Source organism: Chlorocebus sabaeus, chromosome 3, assembly GCF_047675955.1.
Source record: "Chlorocebus sabaeus isolate Y175 chromosome 3, mChlSab1.0.hap1, whole genome shotgun sequence".
Lineage (NCBI taxonomy): Eukaryota > Metazoa > Chordata > Mammalia > Primates > Cercopithecidae > Chlorocebus > Chlorocebus sabaeus.
The window spans coordinates 85,576,652-85,588,987 of record NC_132906.1 but is presented as its reverse complement, the minus strand read 5'-3'; positions in this window follow the sequence as shown (position 1 = coordinate 85,588,987).

Genomic DNA, 12,336 nt, shown 5'->3' with positions numbered 1-12,336 from the left:
CCTGCTGATAGTGCATAGCTGCCATAACAACCCTCAATTGCCCACCCGTGACGACTAATTTTATGTGTGAACTTGGCTAGGCCATGGTACCCGGATATTTGGTCAAACATGTTTCTGTGAAGAAATTCTTATAAATGAGATTAACACTGAAACCAGTAGGCTTTGAATAAAACAGATTACCCTCCATAATGTGGAGAGCCTTATCCAATCAGTTGAAGGCTTTTATAATTAAGACTGACTTTCCCTGACGATGAGGAAATTCTGTCAGCAGACTGCCGACTGCCTCTGGACTTTAGATTTGAACTCAAACTGCAACTCTTCCCTGGACCTCCAGCCTGCCAGCCCTGCTGCAGATTTGTATCTTGCCGAGTCACCATCACCACATTGACCAATTCCAGTTAAATCTCTCTCTAGATAATTACATAAATATAGATATAAAAGCAGATACATATATAGATGTGTATAAGTATGTATAAATACCATATATAATTTTTTTGGTTCCGTTTCTCTAGAGAATTCTGACTGGTAAACCACCCAGAAATATTTTGTTTCTCATTTAGTAAAATAAAACCTAATCTATTGACACCTCATTTCCATAGTTTTAGGCTTCTGCTAGTCACCGTGGAGCACACTCCTTACCGGTACATTACCATTAGGAATTGGTCCAATGTTATGAGCATCACCTTGTGCCAAAAAGACACAGTTGGTTCCATCCTTAAATCCTATTGGTGATAAATTGTCTCCAGACTTCAAACATGTCACAGAAGAAAGCAGTAGAAACAATAAAAGAATAAAAATAAAAAGATGGAGCCTCACTGAACTTTCTTTTGATTCTGCTGTTATTCTCAAGTCATGACTTTAAGACACCAAGGTAACACTTGTGTGTCAAAAAGTGTCAGACAACGAAGAAGACAGATGGATTCTCACTTTTAGAAATGCAGTCCCCTCTCTACATGTGCAGGCTGCATGAACAACCCTGGAATAAAACTAAGATGTTCACAAAGTTCTTTGAACTTCCTGTTTACCTGATATGGCTTAAGAGCAACACTGCTGAACACACTGAATATTCTAGTAGTCTAATTAATGTAATACCAAAGAGTACTATTCAAATATTTTTAAGCTTCAGGTTCAGTTTTTAAGCGTAATTTTACACATTTGGTCTGTAGAGATGATGTTAAAAAGATAGCTCCGCTCTTGGGCATCTCTGACCCTGCCGTCTCTTTCTCAAGTCCTAAAGAATTCTTGTGGGACCCCTAGGGCTCTGTATAGCGAAGATCGAAAAAGAAAAAAGCCTGACCTACAGTTTCCACTGAGGATATGTGTCCTTGATCAGTATCTGAGCTTTGCAAAGACTAGAGTCAGGTCTATTTATCTTGATCCCAATTCCGTTTCATCTGCCTCATTCTATGCATTTATGACCGTCTCTATGTTTCATACACAGCTTGTACTGAAGGTTTATGTTTTCCTTTTTTGTCACTTTTGGCAAATATTCATTTATTCATTGTTTTACTAATAGCAAAAATGCTTTGCATGTGAAATGATTCTCATCATACAAGTAATTTCAAACAATATTGTTTACAATGAATGCTCATTGCTATGTAGAAACAATTTGGCATATCAGAAATCTGGGAATCTATTGTGAGCTACAATCATGCAAGGACAAGTTGACCAGACATTTGAAAATCATAGGTAACAGTGACCTGTTTTGATCCTTACAGACAATTCTACCCTTGTTTTTGAAAGATAATGTGAAAGGTGACTCATTGGAAACCTTGTAATTTATTTACGTATTTAATCATGTGTTGAAGAATGCTTTAAGGGTTTGGATTTATGTTTGAATATTTTAATGACCGTATCGAAATACTGAGTCTGCTACCATTCAGCATTGCAAAGTTGCTCTCCTTGAGGAAAATAGGATTATTCATGTCACAATGTTACTTTGAGATAACATATGGAATAAACATATGAAGATAATAAAATGTTACTCATGCAGTTTCATCCATCCAGACCGATTTATTACATAAAATACTCCATGCAATTAATTTTAAGGCATATTGTTAAATATTGGTACAATTTTCTGAAACACAGGGATATGTTACTTGGCAAATTTAATTAAGAAGTGATAAAGAGCTTCTTTGGGCTCGAACATGGAGGCAAAAATTTAGTTTTCTATTATCTCATCTCAGAGGTCAAAAAAAAAAAAAAAACTCATCAAAAAGAAAAAAATCCCTTTTCGATAAAATAAGGAGACAGCTGGGAAGCCAGACACTAAAACAGATGGAATAGCTACCACGGAAACACAGATGAAGCTAGCATACAGGAAAAAGTGAAGCTAATTGACCAGTAGAGAAGACTCAGATTTAATGGATCCCCAGCAAAGACAAAGGAAGCACAACCCTCTAAAGGTGAGAAGTACACACTTACTTAAAAAAACACTAGGTTACCATTTAGATGGTCGGTCCTAAGAAACAAGGGAGGCAGAAGCAAGTGAGGACTGATTTTTTTTAAAAAAGAAAAGAAAATAAAGAAAGCAGCCATTTATATGAAATGTACACTTTCTCTAAAACAGTAAAAGAGAATCTTTGTATTCTGGGTTTGGTTTTGTAATGAGGTGTTTATCTTGTTTAAGTAGGAAGAAGGAATGCATGATCAAACTCAGACCAAAAAAAAAGTAGATCTACGAAAACAAACAAACAATAACAATCAAAACTCCAATTAGCTTGGAACATGTCCAGACAACTACCAAAAAAAATCACTTGCAAATAGTTGCTGCGGGAAGGAGCATTTATCTCCTTCCATGACGTATAATGAAAGAGGAATAGCACAGACTTTGCAAACATACTACATGAGAAGAAGGGAATGGAATGAAAAATAACAGATTAAGTGTCTGCAATACAAAGTCTTTCCATAGAAAAGATGAGAATAGTAATCAAAAATACAGTCAAAATATTTTTTCAATTGGAAAAAACAGCAAAAATAAGAAACATGGAGAGATAGCAAGATAACTAGAGGAACTGAAAGTGAGGCCAACAAAACACGTTTTTTAAAGAAAGAAAAAAATCCCAGAAATAAGGTGAAAACTTGAGGGGAAAGGAAAAGATACCACTTCTGTAAAAACTAACAGGAACATAGGAGACAATAGTGAGAAATCCACAAGGATCTAGAACTAGAAATACCATTTGATCCAGCAATCCCATTACTGGGTATATACCCAAAGGATTATAAATCATTCTACTATAAAGATACATGCACATGTATGTTTATTGTGGCACTGTTTACAATAACAAAGACTTGGAACCAGCAACCCAAATGCCCATCAATGATAGACTGGATAAAGAAAATGTGGCACATATACACCATGGAATACTATGCAGCCATAAAGAAGGATGATTTTATGTCCTTTGCAGGGACATGGTTGAAGCTGGAAACCATCATTCTCAGCAAACTATCACAAGAACAGAAAACCAAACATCAAATGTTCTCACTCATAAATGGGAATTGAACAATGAGAACACATGGACACAGGGAGGGGAACATCACACACCAGGGCCTGTCGTGGGGTGGGTGGCTGGGGGAGGGATAGCCTTAGGAGAAATACCTAATGTAGATGACGGGTCGATGGGTCCAGCAAACCACCATGGCACATGTATACCTATGTAACAAACCTGCATGTTCTGCACATGTACCCCAGAACTTAAAGTATAATGATAAAAAAAGAAAGCAAAGCAGAGGTAAAGAAAAAGATAAAAGTTTTTAAAGAAAAAATGTACTACATCTCATACTACTCACTGGAATGAATCCCTAGTGGATGGATGGTTATATACAGAAAACAAAAACATAAAATATTCAATCAAACTGTAGATAAGTTTATAAGAAGGACATGAAATTATGTTCCTAAAAATTAACCTCCTGCATGGTAAAACCCATTGTAAGTAACACAAACACTTGGATATAATATTTGCCACTCATAGATAGCCAAAGGGCTAGCTGAAAGATGACGGTATGATCCCACTAAGCACAGCAAAGGAAATATTATCAAATGTTTGAAAATGTGTTAGGCTGAAAACACAATATGTTAAATATAAATTAAAAGTTTATCGATATAACATTTTTCCTACCAACGGTCAAAAGATCTACATTTGTGGCAGTCAATATTTGGTAAATGATATAAAACACAATTGGCAGCCAATATTTGGTAAATGATATAAAACACAATTTTGTACATTGCCAGTGGAAGTTCACTTCTAGGAATTTATCCTCTAGATACAATGGTACACCTTCAAAATAATGAACAAGTGAAGTTAATATTTCAGAATTCCTAATAGAAAAAGAGTATAAACAATTTAATTGTCAAACAATAGGGGTCTTTTATAGATCTGTACAAAAATTAGACTATACAACAATTTTAAAAAGCATATTTTTAGACAATAATATGGAAGTCTCACTAAAGTATATTAAGTAGGAAGCCATAAACGCACAGCAGTGTGTATGGTTTGGAAAAAGTGTGTGTGTGGTGTGAGGACTGGTGAAAAGAAAAGAGAAAGAGAGTGGATGAATGAATGAATGGATGGAATCAAGGGCAGATAGGTGGATAAACAGAAGCACGATGGAATCACATGCTTGTATATGCATCGAATATCTGGAAATACATACAAAGAACTTGTAATGCTAATTATTTACTGCAGGTGAATCAGGTGGCTGGCACAGGGTTTAGAGGGATACTAACCATACCTTGATATGTGCAACACTTACATGTTTGAACTGTGAACAATGTGAATATAATACCAGATCAAAACCTAAATAATTTTTTAAAAAAATACTGTAAGCAGTTAGTGGGTAAGTAATGTATAGGAAATTCTTGGATGATTTCAAGACAAAGAACCTTTACCTAGCTTGCAAATTATAGCAGCTCCTTCTTTTGTCCAAGTTAATATGTGAACTCTTGAGATGCATGGAGTTTGGTGTTAAACTTTCAAGAATTTATTCAGACTTAGCACCCGATGCCTAGGCAAGGCCAACTCTCTCTTTCCTGATGTTCTCTCTCTAGTGCTGATGCTCCACTCCGATTTCCTATGTATCTGGTTGTTTCTTCAGTTGTTCTATTCCAAGGAGTATCAGGCCACACAGAATCTCCATTTAATTTATTTTCTTACATTTTTTCCTGTATCTCTTTTCTTGTTTTTTTTTTGCTTCTGAGTCACTTCCAAAGGACTGAATCATAAAACCAGTCATGTGTTCTTTTGTATTTAAGAAAGTTGAACCTAGAAAGATTAAACTTTGTCCCAAGTTCACACAGTGTAAAAACAGAAGTGCAAAGTGCATGCAATAGTTTTTTTTTTTTTTTTTTTTTGGAGACAGAGTTTTGCTCTTGTTGCCCAGGCTAGAGAGCAATGGTGCGTTCTTGGCTCCCTGCAACCTCCGCCTTCCAGGTTCAAGCAATACTCCTGCCTCAGCCTCCCGAGCAGTTGGGAATACAGGGGCCCACCACCATGCCTGGCTAATTTTTGTATTTTTAGTAGAGGCGGGGTTTCACCATGTTGAACTTCTGACCTCAGGTGATCCACCTGCCTCGGCCTCCCAAAGTGCTGGAAACACAGGAATGAGTCACCACGCCCGGCCGCAAACTGCTTGTCTTGAATCTCACCTTCAATATCCTTTATTTTACCTCCTATATTATTTTAAATATGATTCAGTTTTCATCTTGCAGGAATTGTCACTATAAACAAATATTTAATTTCATTGACATAAACAGCAATAAAATCAACTTCAAAATGTAAATAAAACATGCTTCTTTTCTTATCATTTAGGAGACATACCTTCTATGTTATGGATTAAACATCATTTTAAAGTTTCAGTAGTTTCAAATATTATATTTGGGTGGGGGGAAATAGAAAACACATATCTTTTGCTCATATTTTATTCAGATTTTTTATACCTCAGTCAGCAGTTTGATAAAAACCACATGCTTACTTTGGTTTTAGTGCCTTTAAAAAAGAAATCTAGTTATTCCCCAAGGATGTCCCGGTTTGCTCACTCCCAAATCTGATATCATAATCCTTTACTCCCACAATTTGAATTAATAAGTATATAACTTATAGAGCCATCTTGAATGTATTTATTATTTATAATCTACCACATATCCTGACTGTGTAATTATGGTCTCCTCCCTGATTTTTGCAAGGGATAAGTTATCTTTCCTTTATTCTATGCACAAGTAATTTCACCTCTGCATATATTTTCAATCAGTCAGGATTTCACCTTCTACTATAGCTTACCTAGAGCCTAATGAAGGACTAAGCAAGACATCATCTCCATCTGTCTTAAGTCAGTTTGCTGCTATAACAAAATACCATGAAATGGATGAATTATAAACAATGAACATTTATTTCTCACAGTTCTGGAGACTGAGAAGTCAAAGACCAGAGTACTGGCAGATTCAGCCTCTGGTGAGAGCCCACTTCCTGGTTTATAGATGAGTCTCTTGCTAAGTCCACACTACACATAGTGGAAGCAGTGAACTAACTCTCTGAGGTCTCTTTTATAAGGGTGCTAATTCCCTTACAAAATCCATTCACGAGGGCTCTGTCCGCTTCTCAAAAGGCCTCACTTCCCAATATCATCACCTTAGGGGGAAGGATTTTAACATAGGAATTTGGGGGGCATGAAAATTCAGATTCTAGAACCACCTGATGCTTTAATGTTTCTGGTGTTATCACTTTCTTTTGCTTTCGATCAGAAATTCATCGAATGAATCATGCAATTACAATTTCTTTCTTTTCTTTTGAGACGGAGTCTTGCTCTGTTGCCAGGCTGGAGGGCAATGGCACCATCTCGTGCCACCTCAACTTCCGCTTCCTGGGTTCGAGCGATTCTTTTGTCTCAGCCTCCCGAGTAGCTGGGACTACAGGCACGCGCCACCCCCGCAACCCCCTCAAGCTAATTTTTGTATTTTTAGAAGAGACGGGGTTTCACCATGTTGGTCAGGATAGTTTTAATCTCTTGACCTCATGATCCGCCCGCCTCGGCTTCCCAAAGTGCTGGGATTACAGGTGCGAGCCACCGCGCCTGGCAGCAATTATAATTTCTTAAATCTCCCTTCCCCTTCTTTTCTCAGATCTAATATTGATCAACACCATGCATCACAAAAAGGATCCCTTGGAGTAGAGTATGTGAATATAAATTTTTATTCTTTACTCAATCCAGTTCCTCCTCCTTCATGCTCAATTCCACATCTTCCAAAAACTTAAGTTTGGAATAGAAATTTCTCTATTTTCTGTGTATAGATGATCTATAGCTGTAATAATGTTTATATTGTATGTCTTCTGTAATCTTGTTAAATAGAAGCAATGTTATTCATTTGTGACAAGTCTCATTGTTTTAAAGCCAGTATAAAAAAATCACTTCCAGTCTGCTAGAAAAGATATATCCTACATATTGTGGGTGATTGAAAACATTAATACGTCATATCTCTAGTTTTCAAAGCTCCCAATCTAGTTGTAGAATATCCAGATATAAAAATAGCTCCACGACAAAGCAATTGTTCTTCAGAGATGTACTATAATTACTAACAACGCCCAAGGGATGACACAGCTCATTGCATTCAGGGGAATATAAGAATGGTTAGACACAGTGTGGAATTTCAATTGTCTCCTAATTTTTGCAGAATTTTACCTAAAGGCAAAAGAGGGTTAAAGAACAGATAGGATAGGACGAGTCCATTCCAACCTTTAACGCGAACTTCAAGAGTGGAGGAATCATGACAAACCAGTATGACAAGAAAACAAAGCAGGGTAAATAAATGTCTGCAGTGAGATATTAGTCTCAAGCATAAAGACTTGGAATTTGGAGCTTAACAAAAAAGGTAAGATATTTTAGTTCATGCAATGGATGAAGAATACAAGATTGTAAAAGTGGATTGCTGGCATAAGGTCACAAACATGAACAGGGTCAAATTCAGCATTTGAATCTATATTATCCATATTCCAGGCAAGGGGTCTTTCGACATGATCACCTGCAGGCCAAAGGCACATGCTCATGAATATCAGGAGGAATTGTTTTGCCCTTGCTCTGTAATATTCTTTGAAGTCAGTAGAGATGTAAAAGCAGCTATGGAAACCATATGAAATTTCCTTTACAGAGTTTTAAAAAGATTCCACTTTTTATGTGACACATTTTGATAAAATCAAGAAAAGAGACTTGATGCGAAGTGTGGCAGAACCTGAGAATGTCATTCTAAGCCTGTAGCATGTCCAAGTATACCGTTGCATGAGGGAGTCTCAGCAGCAGAGGAGCAAGTCACAGCAGGCAAGAGAGCAGAGGCCAAAGGAAGAGTGAAGGGCTCCAATTCCTAATGGGAGCATCAGCCACTATGAATCATTAAATCTAATGAGAGATTTAAGCAACTTCCAAGCCATGATGACCTTCTAGAGTCAGATATTTGTTATTATTATTAGTGTTGTTGTTGTTATTTATCTATAGTTACCATCACTACAGAGGGACCTTGACTATATCCACTTATTATTTCTGAATGCCCTTAGGTCCTAAAATTGCAGGTTTTCAAAAAGGGTTTAGAATTCACATATTGTTGTATGTTTATTTGGAGGTATGATATCTAATAAAGATTTTACATGGATTTTTAGCTATGTACATAGTCATTGAAGTTTTAAAATAACTTCACAAGAAAGCATGTCTTCAGCTGTGTTTCTATACTACTTCAAGGCATTATGAAATAGGTTTAAGATCAATCGATTTTAGAGCCTTGTTGTCTGTGCTGAAATCCTAGCTCTGCCATAACTTGTGTGACTTCTGAGCCTTAATTTTCTCACTTGTAAAATGGGGATAATTATATTAGCCCCCATCATACAGTTGTTGTAAGGATTGCCTATTAATATATAAAGCACCTAGAATGCTGCCTAGTATGTACTAATTTTTCTAGTGTTAGTATTTTTCTATTATTATTGCCAATATTAAGATAATCTGCAGTCTTTTTATAGTAGTTGAGTGAATTAGAGCTATAGTGTATAATTCCTATGATTCTTTACCATCGTAAATAATTCAAACAGAAAAGCATAAAGATAATTATTTCAGCTGGGCATTGTGGCTCATGCCTAAAATTCCAACAGTTTAGGAGGCCGAGGTGGAAGGATCATTTGAGCCCAGGAGTTTGCGACCAGCCTCGGCAACATAGGGAGACCCTCATCTTCATAAAAAATGTTTTAAAAAATTATTTACTTTTTTATTTATTTTGAGGTGGAGTCTCGCTCTGTCACCCAGGCTGGAGTTCAGTGGTGCGACTTTGGCTCACTGCAACTTCCGCCTCCCAGGTTCAAGTGATTCTCCTGCCTCAGCCTCCAGAGAAGCAGCTGGGACTATAGGTGCATGCCACCACGCCTGGCTAATTTTTGTATTTTTAGTAGAGATGGGGTTTTGCCATGTTGGCCAGGCTGGTCTTGAACTCCCAACCTCAGGTGATCTGCCTGCCTCAGCCTCCCAAAGTGCTGAGATTAAAGATGTGAGACACCGTGCCTGGCCAAAAAATTTTTTTCAAAATAGCCAGGCATGGTGGTGTACACCTGTAGTCCCAGCTACTCAGGAGGCTGAGGCAGTAGGATTGCTCAAACCTAGGAGGTCGAGGCTGCAGTGAACTATGATGGCACCGCTGACTCCAGCATGGGTCATAGAGTGAGACCCGATCTCGAAAATAAAAAGATAATTTATACATAAAATTTTCAACCCAAGAATTGAATTGAAATTCTGCACATTTTACAACTTCATTTTGTTAGAACATATGTGAATAACACAAAATCATTCATATGTGACTTATTTTGCCAAGTTAATTTGCAAACAAATAAAATATTGAATTAGTAAGAAATTTTACTTGGATATGGAAAAAAGTTAAAGCTAAACTTCTCAATATCACAGTGAATAGCATAGTTCCCTCCATCTTTCTAGAAGAGAGATTGACCATGAATACATTAATTAACAAACTCTAGAGTAAGCAATTGCACATTTACTTTCATTGACCAATATGTAGTAGTTTTTTATTTGGTTCACTTAGAGCCTAACTACCATTTATATTGCAAATTTCTGCACATAAAGAATCAGATATTTACACACATAGATAGAAATTTACATCTCTTTTTTGCTTGAAGTATCCCAAATTAAGTGAACTTCTAGCTATCCTTTCTTTCATGACATGTATATTTTTAACCCTCTCTCCAGTTCTACTACTCATCAGCTGTTCTGCCTGCATTGTGGCCACCTACCCAAGCAGGCCCATTATTCAGCCATGGAACTGGCTGTACCCTCTAGCTTAGGCACCTCTCCACAGGTAACTGCAAAAACTTGCAAAGGAAGAGAAAACCATTTTAGTGAAAATTTTCAGAGCTACTATAATTTCAAAGAATTTTTTTTTCTTTTTTTTCACATGCCTCACTCCCAGTAAACACATTTCTTTGAAGAAATACCAATATTTTGGCCCCCAGTCTATATCTGTTAGACTTCTTCTTCCTACCTGGAAATAACATAGAAACTCTGTCACTTAGATAAAGATATGCTTGGTGTATCCACAATTAAACTCTGCTTTCACTGTGTCTCCTGATATAAGGGTCCGTATGGGACCCTCTACCCTCTCCTCCCATGGTAAGACCATAGGTTACTTTTTAAAAAATTCTATTCATTTAATAGTATATCATTTTAAAACAATCTTACGTTTAAGATTTTAAAAAAAAAAAAAACCTTTGTAACTTTTGCTTTATTGTTACAAACCAAATGAAATTAAAGGTGTTAATTGTTAATGTTACAGAAAACAATTGACATTGTTAGTTTTATTAACCTTACAGAATTATTATAATAAACTATCTTCTGCTTCACATCAGATAATTGTCAATTTGCCTTCTTAAAAAACATTGAATTAAAAATTTGTCTATTGCTTAATTAATGGATTTACACTCATTTTAGGACCCTCGTGTTCCTCTCAATCAACAAGTGCAAGCATAGGAGACATGCGATGTGTAAATAGCAAGAAAGGAGACTGAGAGAAAAATGGATGGAATGCAGAGCTGAGGTCTCTGACATGTGAATCTCTAGCAGGAATGAATAGAGAGCCTGAGTCTGGCCTCATGCCAAAAGCAGGCGGATGCAGTGGCTAAGGAATGAATTTTTTCATCACCCTCGAATTTCCTCCTGTCCCTGTGCCATGGACCGCCTCTCCCCACCCCCAGTCCAGGTGACCATTGATCTGTTTTCCATCACTATGGCTGTGTCTATTCTAGAATTTCATTTACATGAACCATATAGTACTATAGAATTTATGATGTCTGGTTTCTGCCTTTTTCCATAATGTTTTTGAGATTGTAGTGGCATGCATCAATGACTGTTTTCTCTCTTTATCTATTTATCTACGTGTCAGGGTTTTTCTTTGTTTATTGCTGAGTATTCTATTTATAGACATACCACAATTGCTTTTTCTGTGAATTCTTGATAGTAGTGGAGGTTGTCTCCAGTTTGATGCCATCATGAGGGAAGCTGCCTTGAGCATCTGGTTACAAGCCTGTAGGCATGTTTCTATTTCCCTTGATTACATAACAAGAAGTGACCACACTGAGTTTGGTGACGTGTCTGCTGAGCTATTTTCCAATGAGGCTCTGCCATTTTGAATTTCCACCAACTGTGAAGGAGCTTTTCAGTTTCTCACATTCCCAACTACATTTGGAAATAAATAAATAAAGCAGCTATTTTGGGGTTGGAGGGACATCTGAGTTTTAATTTTCATTTCACTGCAGATGTTGGGAATCTTCACAAGTGCTTAGCTGACTTTATGCATCTTTTGGCAAAGTGTATTTTTAAATAATCTGACCATTTACTTATTGAGTAGTTTAGTGATGAGTTAAGGAGTTCCTCAAAAGATATAGGTCTTTGTGAATATTTTCTTAGTAGTTAAGAAGCTAGTGGGTCTGTGCATAATAGATATGCAATAAATATTGGAAGAATCTGATTCCAAAGATATCTGAATCTGAAAGATTGTAATTTGATTGTAATTGATTACAAAAGAAGATGAAAACACTTTATAATACACACAGATACAATTTTGAAGTTGTTTAAGGTACCTAGATAAAAAGTAATTCCACTGTTGCTGAATCAAATGTAGAATTAAGATATCTCTACTTTCATCAGATTTTAATAAGAAGCTGTACAGGAAAGCTGTTAGCATTACTCATTATCATTGCGGATACAACAGTGCCAAATGTGACACCTTTAAAACTTGCTTTGTGTCCCTTATTTAACCCTTCTTGTGCCTTATTTAAATTATTATGATATGAAAACATAAGCAAAATA